The sequence below is a fragment of the Phocoena sinus genome, chromosome 12 (assembly GCF_008692025.1).
Source record: "Phocoena sinus isolate mPhoSin1 chromosome 12, mPhoSin1.pri, whole genome shotgun sequence".
NCBI lineage: Eukaryota > Metazoa > Chordata > Mammalia > Artiodactyla > Phocoenidae > Phocoena > Phocoena sinus.
In genome coordinates, this window is record NC_045774.1 from 41,759,238 (window position 1) to 41,772,500 (window position 13,263).

Here is a 13,263-nt window from a genome sequence, read left to right on the forward strand (position 1 = left end):
CATCCTGGTCCTTTTAACTAGAAGAAAAAGATCTCCATTCAGCCTGTCAATGAACATAAAGTCTTCCCGAGTAGATTCAACATTCACAAACAGACCAGAGTTTTCAGTATGGAGCTGGCTATAATAATCATGCATGGGCCCACTGGGGTTCTCAGTAAAAGCCTAAATTTTATTCCAATCAACTGGTTTAGGGACAGCCCTAGGAATTGCCAAATGGAGTCAGCTAGCAATTCCCCATGCCTGATCATATAATAAAGCAGCAGGAATTTCTTTGTCTCCAGGATGTAATTCTAAAGACTTCTCAGGATCACCCCAGTTAGCAGTTTTCATTCACGGTTGGGCCTGGCCTTCACGTACAAGCATATGAACTAGCTGATGTAAATCAGAAAAACCAGGTGGATAAGCTTAAATGACTATATTAAATTCCTCTGCAAATCCATGGGGCTCCTCAGTTACTTTGGGAAAATCTTTGAACATGGCTTCATAGTTCAGGTTTAGTCCAGGGAACATAAGAAATTAGGGGTTTAGCCTTTATATCCTCAGAGGGTCTGATTTTTAAAGGGGCCGGTTTTAATAGCTTCATGGGAGGAAGAAGCAGGGAGAGGTTCAGAGAAAAAGGAAACAACGGAAAAATTTTCTGCCCCTGTGGTATTTTGCCATAATTTTTTAAATGCCATCCATGATTGAAAAAGGTGGGATTTCAAACGTCTAGCTTCCAGGTTGAGGACTGTCTGGAAGAACATTCCCTTTGCCCTAAGAGCCACTCTCCCCCATTATCTGTTACCACTCTCTGCCCCAGGGGGCTGACCAGAGGGGTTTTTATTGGTTATCGCTATAAGAGATCAGAGGTGGGAGGAGAGTGACACAGAGATACTTATATCCTTGGCTCCCTCCCAGGGAGGCCACCCTGGGCTGCTGTGTCCCTGGACAGAGGTGACCTGCTTTCCATCACTCTTCCCCTTCCAGCTTCTAGTAACCTCTTCCTTGTCACGGCCCCTCAGACCTAGGGGTGGTGACATTTTTGTAATTATCTCTCTGTAAATGGACCCTTCTCAAATTATCCTAATTTGAGTGTGCTATCCGTTTCTTGTTGGGATACACTAACTACTCAGAAACTCTTTCTTCAAGGTAGCATCCTAACGTCCACTGTGAAACTTCCCCCTGGCTGGCACGCTACTGGGAAAAATCTCCTACTTGCTGGCTTGCTTTTGCTACTTCCCTGAGGTGCATGCTATGAGCAAGACTCTGAAAATCTCCTCCTCACAGAATATTAACCTATGGACACCCTGTGGAATTAGACCCAACTCCTTGGGAATTCGAAAGTAGTTTGCCAGTTGTGGGTGCAAAGTTGTAGACATGTAATTTATATGCCAGAAAATGCAAAATCTCCAACACTGATGAGCAAATCGGTGTGTCCATCTAGATTTATAACTAGAATGTAAGGGAATAAACCTGAAGAAAAAGGCAACAATATTTCACGTTATTTTACTTCTTAAAGATGGCCACACAGTAACTGTTAATCATACATTGGCTGGTTGATTGATTGATTAATAAAGCTGGCTTAAGTCTGAGACCAGACTTGTATGCAAATTTTCTAAAAGCTTATCCTAAGAAAATATTAATAAATGTTACTGCCTGGATATGAATTAAAATTTCTGAATATCAAGCCACAACAATGTTTATAAAGAGTAATTTATAAATAATACCTTTCAAAGCATTAGTAAAATTAACTTAATTACAATTAATGTTTTCTCTGAGACTAACAGAACAGGATTTCTAGAGATCTATGGATGCCAGGAATTTTTATGTAAAATTATGTGTGAACATACGCATTCTCCTGGGCCAAAGGGTTCATCACTTTCCTCAGATACATAACCCTCAAAAAGCTAAAAAAACTACAGTACTCTAGAGGTTCTGAGGTTGTATCTGTTTGGAATATACAGATTAGTAATTGTTACCAAAAGTACTTTAAAGGCGCAAAATAAAATAAGCCATTAGGGTCATGTTTTATTTGATGTTCTAATTAGGCTATTAGTTTGTTCATGACTTAACATCTTTTCAAGTATCATTAGATTCGCCAGATGGAAAAAAGACCTCTACTACCAGAGCGTAACCTACTTTTTGTACCCATTATCACTTAGATGGACCCTTTGTAAGCAATGATTTCAGCATGACTCATTTTAATAGCATATAAAACTATCTTCTTTTTAATAGTGTATGAGAAGCTTTTTTCACAACCCCAGGTAAAGCGTCATAAATAAATGTAGATTTTTAAAATTATGATTACAATTACTGGCATAAAGTTAAAGCCAATGAACTAGTTATAATCATTTTTGCCTTGATTTAAGAATTCAAGAGATGCTATCATAAGTTTCAACATAACTTAATTCTAAAAATTACATAAAATTTTGCCAATTAATAAAAGATGTTGAACTTGTAAGATGAACTTTAATACTGTAAAGCTCTTCCATCGTTAATATACATGTATTAAAAGTCTTTAAGGCAGTGGCTAAGAACTGGAGTTATAGAAACCCTGCCAGAATTTCAGTTGTTTATAGGCCAGGTAATTAAACCAAATGAAAAAGAAAAGAATCTTTTGAATTAAAAAATTTCTTTGACTGTCATCTTTAACTCCATAAACACTGATTAGCTAAGGCTATGAATAGCCAATAACATCTTTTTTTTGGAGTATAAATTCTTTACAATGTTGTGTTAGTTTCCGCTGTACAATGAAGTGAAACAGCTATATATATACACATATCCCCTCCCTCTTGGACCTCCCTCCCCCCCACCCCACATCCCACCCATCTAGGTCATCACAGAGCACCGAGCTGAGCTCCCTGTGCTGTACAGCAGGTTCCCACTAGCTATCTATTTTACACATGGTAGTGTATGTCAATCCTAATCTCCCAATTCATCCCATCCTCCCCTTCCCCCCTTGTGTCCACATGTCCGTTCTCTACGTGTGTATCTCTATTCCTGCCCTGGAAATAGGTTCATCTGTACCATTTTTCTAGATTCCACATATATGTGTTATCACACGGTATTTGCTTTTCTCTTTCTGACTTACACTCTGTGTGACAGACTTTAGGTCCATCCACATCTCCACAAATGACCCAATGTCGTTCCTTTCTATGGCTAATATTCCATTGTATATATGTACCACATCTTCTTTGTTCGTTCATCTGTTTTTGGACATTTAGGTTGTTTCCATGTCCTGGCTATTGTAAATAGTGCTGCAGTGAACATTGGGGTACATGTGTCATTTTGAATTATGGTTTTCTCTCGGTATATGCCCAGTAGTGGGATTGCTGGGTCATATGGTAGTTCTATGTTTAGCTTTTTAAGGAACCTCCATACTATTCTCCATAGTGGCTGTATCAATTTACATTCCCACCAACAATGCAAGAGTGTTCCCTTTTCTCCACACCCTCTTCAGCATTTATTGTTTGTAGATTTTTTGATGATGGCCATTCTGACCAGTGTGAGGTGCTACCTCATAATAAAATGAAAATTTTAAAGGCCAGTTTTACTTATCAGTAACATGGGGTTCCATAAATAGTAATTGATAGTGAATATGCTTTGGGGGTGTTCTTTGTAAATGTTTGTGTCTGAAAATCTATCTGCACCTGCATATTACAACTGTAATGTAACCCCACAAAAAATGGGTGACCCAGACAGACAGAATTAAAAATAGAATAGGGAGGAAACAAATGTCTCCAGATATATTTCTCTACAGTTTTAAAATATAACCGCCTAGATTTATTTCCTAAATATCTATCTGTCTCACCAAAGATTATGTGACCAAAAGAGCTATACATACTGCAAATAGCGTGAACAGCAATCAACTTGTCAACGTAAATAGCAGAGGTTTAACAAAGGAGCTGGTTCCTGTTAGACCAGCAACACCTGAATTCCCCTAGAAGCCCTCTTTATGCAGGACATGCCCTTCGGAGACCTCTTCCCACTTCTCTTTGACCACTGAGGCTGGATTTTCCTGTACAGGGAGGGCTGACCATCTGGTGCTTCTGTAAAGATCCACAACCCTACACAGAAGAGCAGTAGTCCTACTCGAGGATGGGCCCATTAATTAACTTGCAAAGAAAAAAAGTTGCACTAAAATGTGACAAATAGTCTACTTAAAAAAGGGTAATAAATAGAGCCAAATTTTTTTAGGGATTGCATCAATTTATTAGCAAAGCAGAGTATACCACTGTTCAGTTTCATCGACATTTCAGAGCTTCATGCCTTTTTGAGAAATCACTTTGCCTTATTCTCGCTCCACTTAGCTTTCTAATCGATTTAGCATGAAGCCAGGTGTAAGTGATACAGCCGATGCGTTAATTTACACTTAAATATCAAATAATCACTCAACTAAGAGCAACTATCTTAGAGGTCTGCACTAGAAAGTTGGTTCAGCAAAAACATTTAATAAAGTGTAGATGCCACTCCAGATTTTCTAACATCACTAAGTTTTGTAAATTCTGCATCAAGCAATTTCAGGGACTATTTAAAATTAACAATTGAAACTTACACACTGCTTATATATTTAAGCTTCTGTTTTTTTTTTTTGTTTTTGTTTTTGCAGTATGTGGGCCTCTCACTGTTGTGGCCTCTGCCGTTGCAGAGCACAGGCTCTGGACGCGCAGGCTCAGCGGCCATGGCTCACGGGCCCAGCCGCTCCACGGCATGTGGGATCTTCCCGGACTGGGGCACGAACCCGTGTCCCCTGCATTGGCAGGCAGACTCTCAAGCACTGTGCCACTAGGGAAGCCCCTATTTTTGGTTTTTTAAGGAACCTCCATGCTGTTCTCCATAGTGGCTGTACCAATTTACATTCCCACCAATAGTGTAGGAGAGTTCCCTTTTCTCACTAGGCTCTCCCTGTACTGGCCTCCTTGCTGGGTCTTGAAAACACAAACACATTTCTGCCTTAGAGCATTTGAACTTCCTAGATGCTTTCCCCCTAGATTTCTGCACAGCAAACTATCCACCTCTTTTAACTCACTATTAAATTGTAACCTTCTTCCCAACATAATGACCAAATCTGGAGTTGCCACTCACTTCCCCAGCATTCCCAAACCCCCCTACCCTACTCTACTTTTTATCTATACCATTGCATTTATTTGAACCTAGTATTAAACTTATTGCTTATTAATGTTCTCCTGTCACCAGAATATAAATTTCATGAGGCAGGAATTATTTCCTGTGGTGTTTACTTTTGTACCCCACATGTTTAAAAAACATATTTACCATATAGTATAGGCTCGATAAATAGTTTTAGAATCATGACACATGGTGAGGTATTTGGATTATACTCCAAGTGAAATTGAAGCTATTGAGAGTCTTAAGTAGGTGACTGATGTTATCTGATTTACTTTTTAAAAGATAACTTTGGTTGCTATTGGTGAGTGGATTATAAAACAAAAAAAGAAGTTGGGAGGTTATTGCTGGAGCATACTTGATGTGCTGTCAGTGGAGATGGAAAATGGATTCAGTGTATCTTTTGAAGACAAAGCTGACAATACTTGCCCCTTTATTGAAGGAGCTTAGTGAAAGAATGGAGAGAATCAAGAAAAAGTCTAAGGTTTCTGGCTGGGAAAAAATGTGTTGGATGAGTTATGGATCTACTGAAAAAGGGAAACTAAGAGAGTGTGTTGTGCTGCTATGGACTGAATGTTTCTGTTCCCCAAAAAGTCGTATGTTGAAGTCTAATACCCAATGTGATGGTATTAGGAAGTAGGGCCTTTGGGAGGAGCTTAGGGCATGAGGGTGGAGACCTATAAACAGGATTAGTGCCCTTCTCGGAAGAAACATGAGAGTATGCTTCCTCTCTCTCTGTTCACCGTGTTAGGACACAAGAGGAAGATGGCCATCTGCAAACCAGAAAAAGTGTTGTCACCAGACACCAGATCTACCTGTCCCTTGATCTTGGAATTCCCAGCCTCAAGACTGTGAGAAAAATATGGCTGTCATTTAAATCACCAGTCTATGGTATTCTGTAATAGCAACCAGAACTGACTGAGACATGGGCATATCTCATGTACCTTCTTAGGTCCCCTCAGCCTTACCTGCCTCCTGAACCTTCTGATATTGTGTCCTGCCTCAGCCACACTGTGGGTTGACACTATTCTGCCCTGAGGTTGACTAACCAGCCACCCACACGGGTCTCTGTCTGCTCCTATCACTTTGGCAGTGGGGAATAGGAAAAGAGTGGTCAGATAATTACCCCTCTGCCAGTGATGGCCTCTTCCCAGGCATGCATTCTCCAACCGGTTTGCCCAAAGAAAAAGTCCACATGGTCAACCTTCTCACGGTGGCCAGGGCAGTAGGACATTACCTTGTATGGCTTTCCATGGCCCCCTGCCTCGCTTTCCTTTCTGTCATCTCATACCATTAGCATTACACCTTGCCCATTAAACGGGCTGTGTTGTGAATTCTGACTAAGATGAGGAGAAATAGATTTGTGGACAAAATTCAAGAATCGTTTTGTAGTGAGTGTAGATAACAATTTTGAGATGTTTTGGTAGAAAGCGACAGGGCAACGTCTAGAGGAGCATTGACAAGAGAGAAGCAGCTATGAGGTGGTGACCTTACAGTGTAGGAAAGTCCATTTATGAGGGAAAAGTGGTACAATTACTGGGCATGTTGAATATTCCTATGAGATTTATGATCATACAGTTCTCCTCAGCCCGGTTTTCTGATTTTTTTTCCTCAAGCAAACCTCAGCTGCTGGGGTACAAGCACAAAGAGTAAAGTTGGGTTCAACTTGGTTAAGTTAGGGGTAAGTGACAGTGATAGAGGGAGAAAGGCAGGTAACCTAAGCTGGACAAAGAGGAAAGAAAGCCAGGAGAGGACTGAGAAAGAAGTGAAATCAGTGAATTAGAGGTCTCAATACGGAGAAGGTTCTAGAACAAGATCAGCAAACTCTATAGAATACTAGATAGTAAATATTTTAAGCCTTGTGATTCACTTCCAGTCTCTGTCACATATTTTTTTTTTTTAAGTTTACTACTCTTTAAAAACGTAAAAACTATTCTTATCTCACAAGCTGTCTTTGGGCTGAATGTGGGCTGTGGGTCATAGTTTGCCAAATCCTGTTCCTCTTCTAGAGTGTGTAAGCTAGAACACTAGAAAGCAAATGTCAGAAAGTGCATGTTTTAAACTGAGATTTGGTGGAGGTCAAGTTTCTGAGTGTGACCATAGAAGTGGCTGTTAACGTGTAGTAGAAGGAAAGATCATTAGAGGTTAGGAGGCTGGTAACCAGAGGCCAGTGTTAGCAGAATTATCCACATGGATATTGAAACACTGAAACTGATGAGGGAAGTAAGGGAGGAGAGAGAGTTGCCAAATAAAAAATTGTGTGTTGTTTGTCAGAAAATCAGATTTAATGGGTGTCCTGTATTTTTATTTGCTGAATCTGACAGCCCTGAGTGGAGAGAAATACTGAGCTGGAAGCTAAAGTCTTCGGTGAATAAGAGATGATAGCAGCACGGTAGAGCTATATGACGTGAGCCCCAAAGGACTGTGATTGGGGCTGGGGGTGGAAAGAAAGGAAGAGAAATGGTTTCCGAAGTGTGACTGGGAATGAGGAAGGTTCTTATCCCATATCTCAGCACTGAGCCTAATGGGAGCTCAGGAAGGCTGCAGGAGAATCAGAGACCTCAGAATGCAACCAGGTCTCATTATAGCAGTGAAGGGGAAGGATGTTGAGAATTCAGAGAATCGGGGGAATTTATAGCAGCTTGGACATATGTGACAGTTTGTTGATCACCGTTCTAGAATTTCAAAGAATACAGTGAGAGTGTTTGAAAGGAAAGTGTTGAGTGAAATAAGCTGGAAATGAGTGATGTGGGGAGTGGGGCTTTGAGGCTGCCTGGGGTGACTAGGAAAGCGAGGCCTGCTGACTGGGTCTGCTATTCTATCAGAGGAAGGGTGGACTCAAGCACTACTGTCCTGAATACTTAGCTTGGTAAATTGGTGTGTTTCTTGGTGTGTAAACTGGGACTTCTGAGAAGCTGATGCAAAGACAGATTAGATGTGCAAGAGATTTATTAGGGGAAGTGCTTCTAAAGGATAATGGCGATAAAGCAGGAGTAGAAAGGGAAAGGCTTCAGACAGCAATGCAGGTCTGACACCTGTGAAAGGAGGTGGGAAAGAATTAGAATTTTGTAGGAGCCTCAGACTGCAGCCCAGTTCTAAGAAACTTTGCCCAGGCTGGTGTGGAATCCACTAGCCAAAGCTGCCCATGAGAGCAGGGCCCCATCCACAGGAACTGTACCTCTGCCAGGCGAAGTTATGGGCTGGAGTAACCCTGGGGACATGTGGACCCAGAAGGGACAGCAGCGGGACTGTCAGTCAGTTATGCTCCCCTCTGCCAAGATAGACAAGAAATAAAGCTTCCACCTCCTTTATCCCAAACAGCTCCACCCAGCATTGCGAATAAGGCAACACGTATTTTAAGTGGTCTTTTATGGCAGTTAGTAATTTTGTTGCTGTTCTTTGCAAAAGTCATTCTTCCTCTGTCCCACACACATAAATCTTCCATGGATGCCCTGGATTCTGCGTCTTTTTTCATTTTTTCTGATATTTCAAATATCTTTCTCAATTCAGTTTTTATCTTTTCTACATGTGTTTCCTTTAAAAAAAAATAGTGTGACCATCTCAAGTAATGAAAAAGGACAGCAGACAATTTCCTAATTTTATTCCTAAAAGAATAAAATTCAGTTTCTTTTTAGAGTGACAACTGTCTGGTGGGCCACTCTTCATGGGTATAAGGGGTAACAGCTTCTGGCGATCTGAATCACAAGCGTTTGAAGGGAAACCCAATAAGCTGAAAGAGGAAAAAAATAAGGAGGCTGCTTTATGTAGAACCCATTAAACTTTCAATGACCAGAAAACTAAAAATATTACATTAAAAGAGTTTTTAAATGATTTAAACATAACCTGGGTGGAAGCCATTACATATGACATGTTCAATTTGAAATATGACAATTCAGAAACCCTATGTAATAGGCCATTGCATGAACCTAGGCGGTCCCCACCTGCTTTCTTTCCAGAATAAATAAAATTCAGGGATTATATAGTTTTGTTTTTTTTTTTATAGATTTATTTATATTTATTTATTTATGTATTTATGGCTGCGCTGGGTCTTCGTTGCTGCGCGCGGGCTCTCTCCAGTTGTGGCGAGCGGGGGCCACTCCTCATTGCGGTGCGCGGGCGTCTCACCACAGTGGCCTCTCTTGTTGCGGAGCACGTGCTCCAGGCGCACGGGCTTCAGTAGTTGTGGCTTGCGGGCTCCAGAGAGCAGGCTCAGCAGCTGTGGCGCACGGTCCCAGCCGCTCCGCGGCATGTGGGATCTTCCCGGACCAGGGCACGAACCCGTGTCCCCTGCATCGGCAGGCGGACTCTCAACCACTGCGCCACCAGGGAAGCCCCAGATTATATAGTTTTTAACAGTTAAAATAATATACACATAGGCATAGTCTTATTATTTTGCTGTGTTCTAAAACTACCAAAAAACTATAGAAATGATTTTTTTAAAAATTTTCAACAGCTGTTTAACATCCAAAAATAATTCTTTTTTTAAAAAATTTATTTATTTTTGGCTGTGTTGGGTACCTTCTTTGTTGCCCACGGGCTTTCTCTAGTTGTGGAGAGCGGGGGCTGCTCTTCGTTGTGGTGCATGAACTTCTAATTGCGGTGGCTTCTCTTGTTGAGGAACACAGGCTCTAGGCACGCAGGCTTCAGTAGTTGTGGCGTGCAGGCTCAGTAGTTGTGGCTCATGGGCTCTAGAGTGCAGGCTCAGTAGCTGTGGCGCACGGGCTTAGTTGCTCCGTGGCATGTGGGATCTTCCAAGATCAGGGATTGAACCCGTGTCCCCTGCATTGACAGACGGATTCTTAACCACTGCACCACCAGGGAAGTCCCCAAAAACTAATTCTTGTAATGAAAATATTCAGCTCCATATACCAATAGATTGCTTTTTCAGAGATATATGAATTGCCCAAGTTACCCTTATTTGCCTTCTTCCCTGAAGTTGAATCTGATACATACTTTTTTGTAGTATTGGTTTGGTCAAAAAGTTCGTTCAGGAACGAACTTTTTGGCCAAGCCAATACATTAAATTGCTGCGTCCCTGACGCGGCCAAAACAATTTGCATAGCGATTAGAACTTGACAGTCTCTTCATCAACAGGCAAGGGACCTACTTTTTCAGGACCAGAAGAAACCCAAAAGACTTAGTATCAATTTGTTGCTACATGGTAACATAAATTAGAGTATGTGCAGTTCTGTATTCTACAGAATCAGCTTCCCTGGAAATTCCATATTTTAAAAATTGTTTTTAATGTGGTAAAATATACATAACATAAAATTTACCATTTCAACCATTTTTAAGTGTACGGTTCTGTGGCATTAAGTACATTCACATCATTGTGCAACCATCAACACCTTCCATCTCCAGAACTTTATAATCTTCCTCCAAATGAAAATCTGCACAAATTAAACACTAGTTCCCCATTCCCCCATTCCCCCATCCTCTGACAACCACCCTTGGACTTTGTGTCTCTAGGAACCTCAGATAAGTGGAATCATACAGTATTTGTCCTTTTGTGACTGGCTTATTTAATTCAGCAAAATATCTTCAGAGACACTCATTATGTTGTAGCGTGTGTCAAAATTTCCTTCTTTTTTAATGCTAAACAATATTCTACGATGTGTACATACCACATTTTGTTAATCCAATTATCCATCAGTGGACACCTGGGTTGCTGCTACCTCGTGGCTGTTGTACATAATGCTACTGTGAACATGGTGTGCAAATAAGAAATTCAATTCTGAGTAAGCATATGGCCGCAGCAGTGACAAAGATACTCTTCGTGCAATTTTCTTCTTTCTTTTCACTTCCTGGGTCAACATGCTCCAGTTACAGGTAATGACCAGAGTGAATATCAAGTTTAAACGGCAGGTGGCAGCAAATATCAATAAACTAGGCATAACGCTTGACAAAAGCGTAGCTGTTTTTTCCTGTGTATTTTTGGCCCTTCAAACAGAGTAGAATCAATATTTTTCCGTAGGTCTCCTACGTTCAATATAAGGAACTCTTGAAGCATTTATTTGGGTTTAACTAATGAGGCATATTTTAATTGAGTAATATAAAAGACTAATGAATCAGTGGAAGCAGTATCTGAGGGCTTGATATTTGGCTCAAAGCTTTCGACAATCTTGCCTGAAATGTCCCAGCCAACCACGCACACATTATAATCTCTTTGCCACGTCTTGGAACTTTCAAAGTAGGTTAAATCGTTTGAGTGATCTGCCTCTGGCTTTTTTGTGATAAGACACTGCTAGTTGTTTACCCAATATCCTTCTCACCATCTTCCCTAATAATAAAACCCCCAATTTTTTATTAGGCTGGCAGTGTACCCAACTAAAAAAAACTACAGTTCCTTACCTCCACTGCAACCAGAGATCACATGACACAGTTCTGTCCTTGACATGTAAGCTCCTTTGCTGCAGACCAAAAGTTTTATTCTCCTGATAGAGGCTCTTCCTGCTTCCTTGTTGTTTTTTGTTGTTGTTCTCTTTGTTGTTTTTATTTTTGTTTGTTTGATTTGTTTGCTTCCTACCTAAAACTTGGATGGGAAACAGAATGTGGGGCAGCTATATTGTAACCATGAGACTATCAAGAAAACAAAAGGCACATGTTCAACATTGCAAAGTAGAAAAAGGAGCCTGGAGAAGATGACCCAGGTGAGGTGCTAACCATCCCTGGGCTACCCACGTCTAGCTGGATTACTTACTTTCCAGTAGGACTTCCTATTTCCTGTTATGTGAGAAAAATATTCCCCTATTTGCTTCAATAACCATAGTCAGGTTTATGGTGGTGAAGCAGACCCAATCCCTTAGTCAGATAGATAGGCATTCTGAGATGGGTAGATGAATTAAAGGTGTGTTTAGAGACAGAAATAATAAATATACTTGTTTTTTTCAATTGAGAAAGGGTGCCTAAAATATAGTGTAGAATTACATTTTAATCAGATGTGCCTTTAGGAAAAATTAACTAAGGCAGACATTGTGCAACATTAAAAGTAATGAGTTAGTAGGCCTTTAGATAAATGAAGGAGTGGCACTTAGGAGTGGAAATAGTAGGAGAGAATGACTTTTTAAATAATAAAAGTAGAGTTGAGTTAATTAATATTTCTCATAAAGATCATCATGAAGAGTCCCTATTCATTAAAGAGTTTAATTTATCAGATTTTACCACATGCTATAATAACTCACTTGTGAGATGTCACAAGGTCAAGATAATGCAGTTCCCATCCATATCCTATTATATTTTATGAGAACATTTGGTGGTCTCTGTACATAACTAATATATTCATCCTGTGAAATGAACATTCATCAACATCCAAGAGAGAGAAAGAGAAGGAGTCATTTAAAAAGTAGGATAGGGGCCGCAGGAGGAAGATGGTGGTGGAGTCGTGTGTTACCCAGGAGGAAATTAAGAAGAAGCCTGAGAAGCCCATCGATCGGGAGAAGACCTGCCCGCTGTTGCTGCGCGTCTTCACCACCAACTACGGCCGCCACCACCGCATGCACGAGTTCTTCCGCGGAAACGTGCCGTCCTGCGAGCTGCAGATATACACTTGGATGGATGCAACCTTGAAAGAATTGACTAGGTTAGTAAAAGAAGTCTAGCCAGAAGGCAGAAAGAAGAGCACACACCTCAGTTTTGCAATTGTTTTTACGGATCCTAAAAGGCCTGGCTATTGAGTAAAGGAGTTGGCAGCACCGTGTCTGGGAGAAGGGGACTGATGACGATTCCATGACGCTGCAGTCACAGAAGTTCCAAATAGGGGACTATCTGGACATAGCAATCACTCCTCCAAATCAGGCACCACCTCCTTCAGGGCACATGAGACCATATTAAAGCTTATTTACTATCTCTTGAATTTATTTTCCATTCAGTTATATAAAATAAACTTTCGCTTTTTCCTACTCCCTTGTTGCCATTAAGCCTTTAAACTCTAAACAAATTGTAATGCATCTATTTAGGAGTTCAATTTGGCTTTGCTATGGTATGAATATTAATAGAAAGTCCATATGTTTCAAGTTCTGTAAAATATGAAAAGTGCTCTTAGCATTCCATGTAAAACTATATTGTTAAAAATGGAGCTGGAGGAATCAGGCTCCCTGACTTCAGACTATACTAAAAAGCTACAGTAATCAAGACAGTATGGTACTGGCACAAAAACAGAAA

General features: G+C 40.6%; 1 pseudogene; it reads left to right on the forward strand.

The window, feature by feature from the left end:
• The first annotated feature begins 6,734 nt into the window (after window positions 1–6,734).
• On the forward strand, window positions 6,735–12,933 carry LOC116763614 (annotated as a pseudogene).
• The last annotated feature ends 330 nt before the right edge of the window (window positions 12,934–13,263 follow it).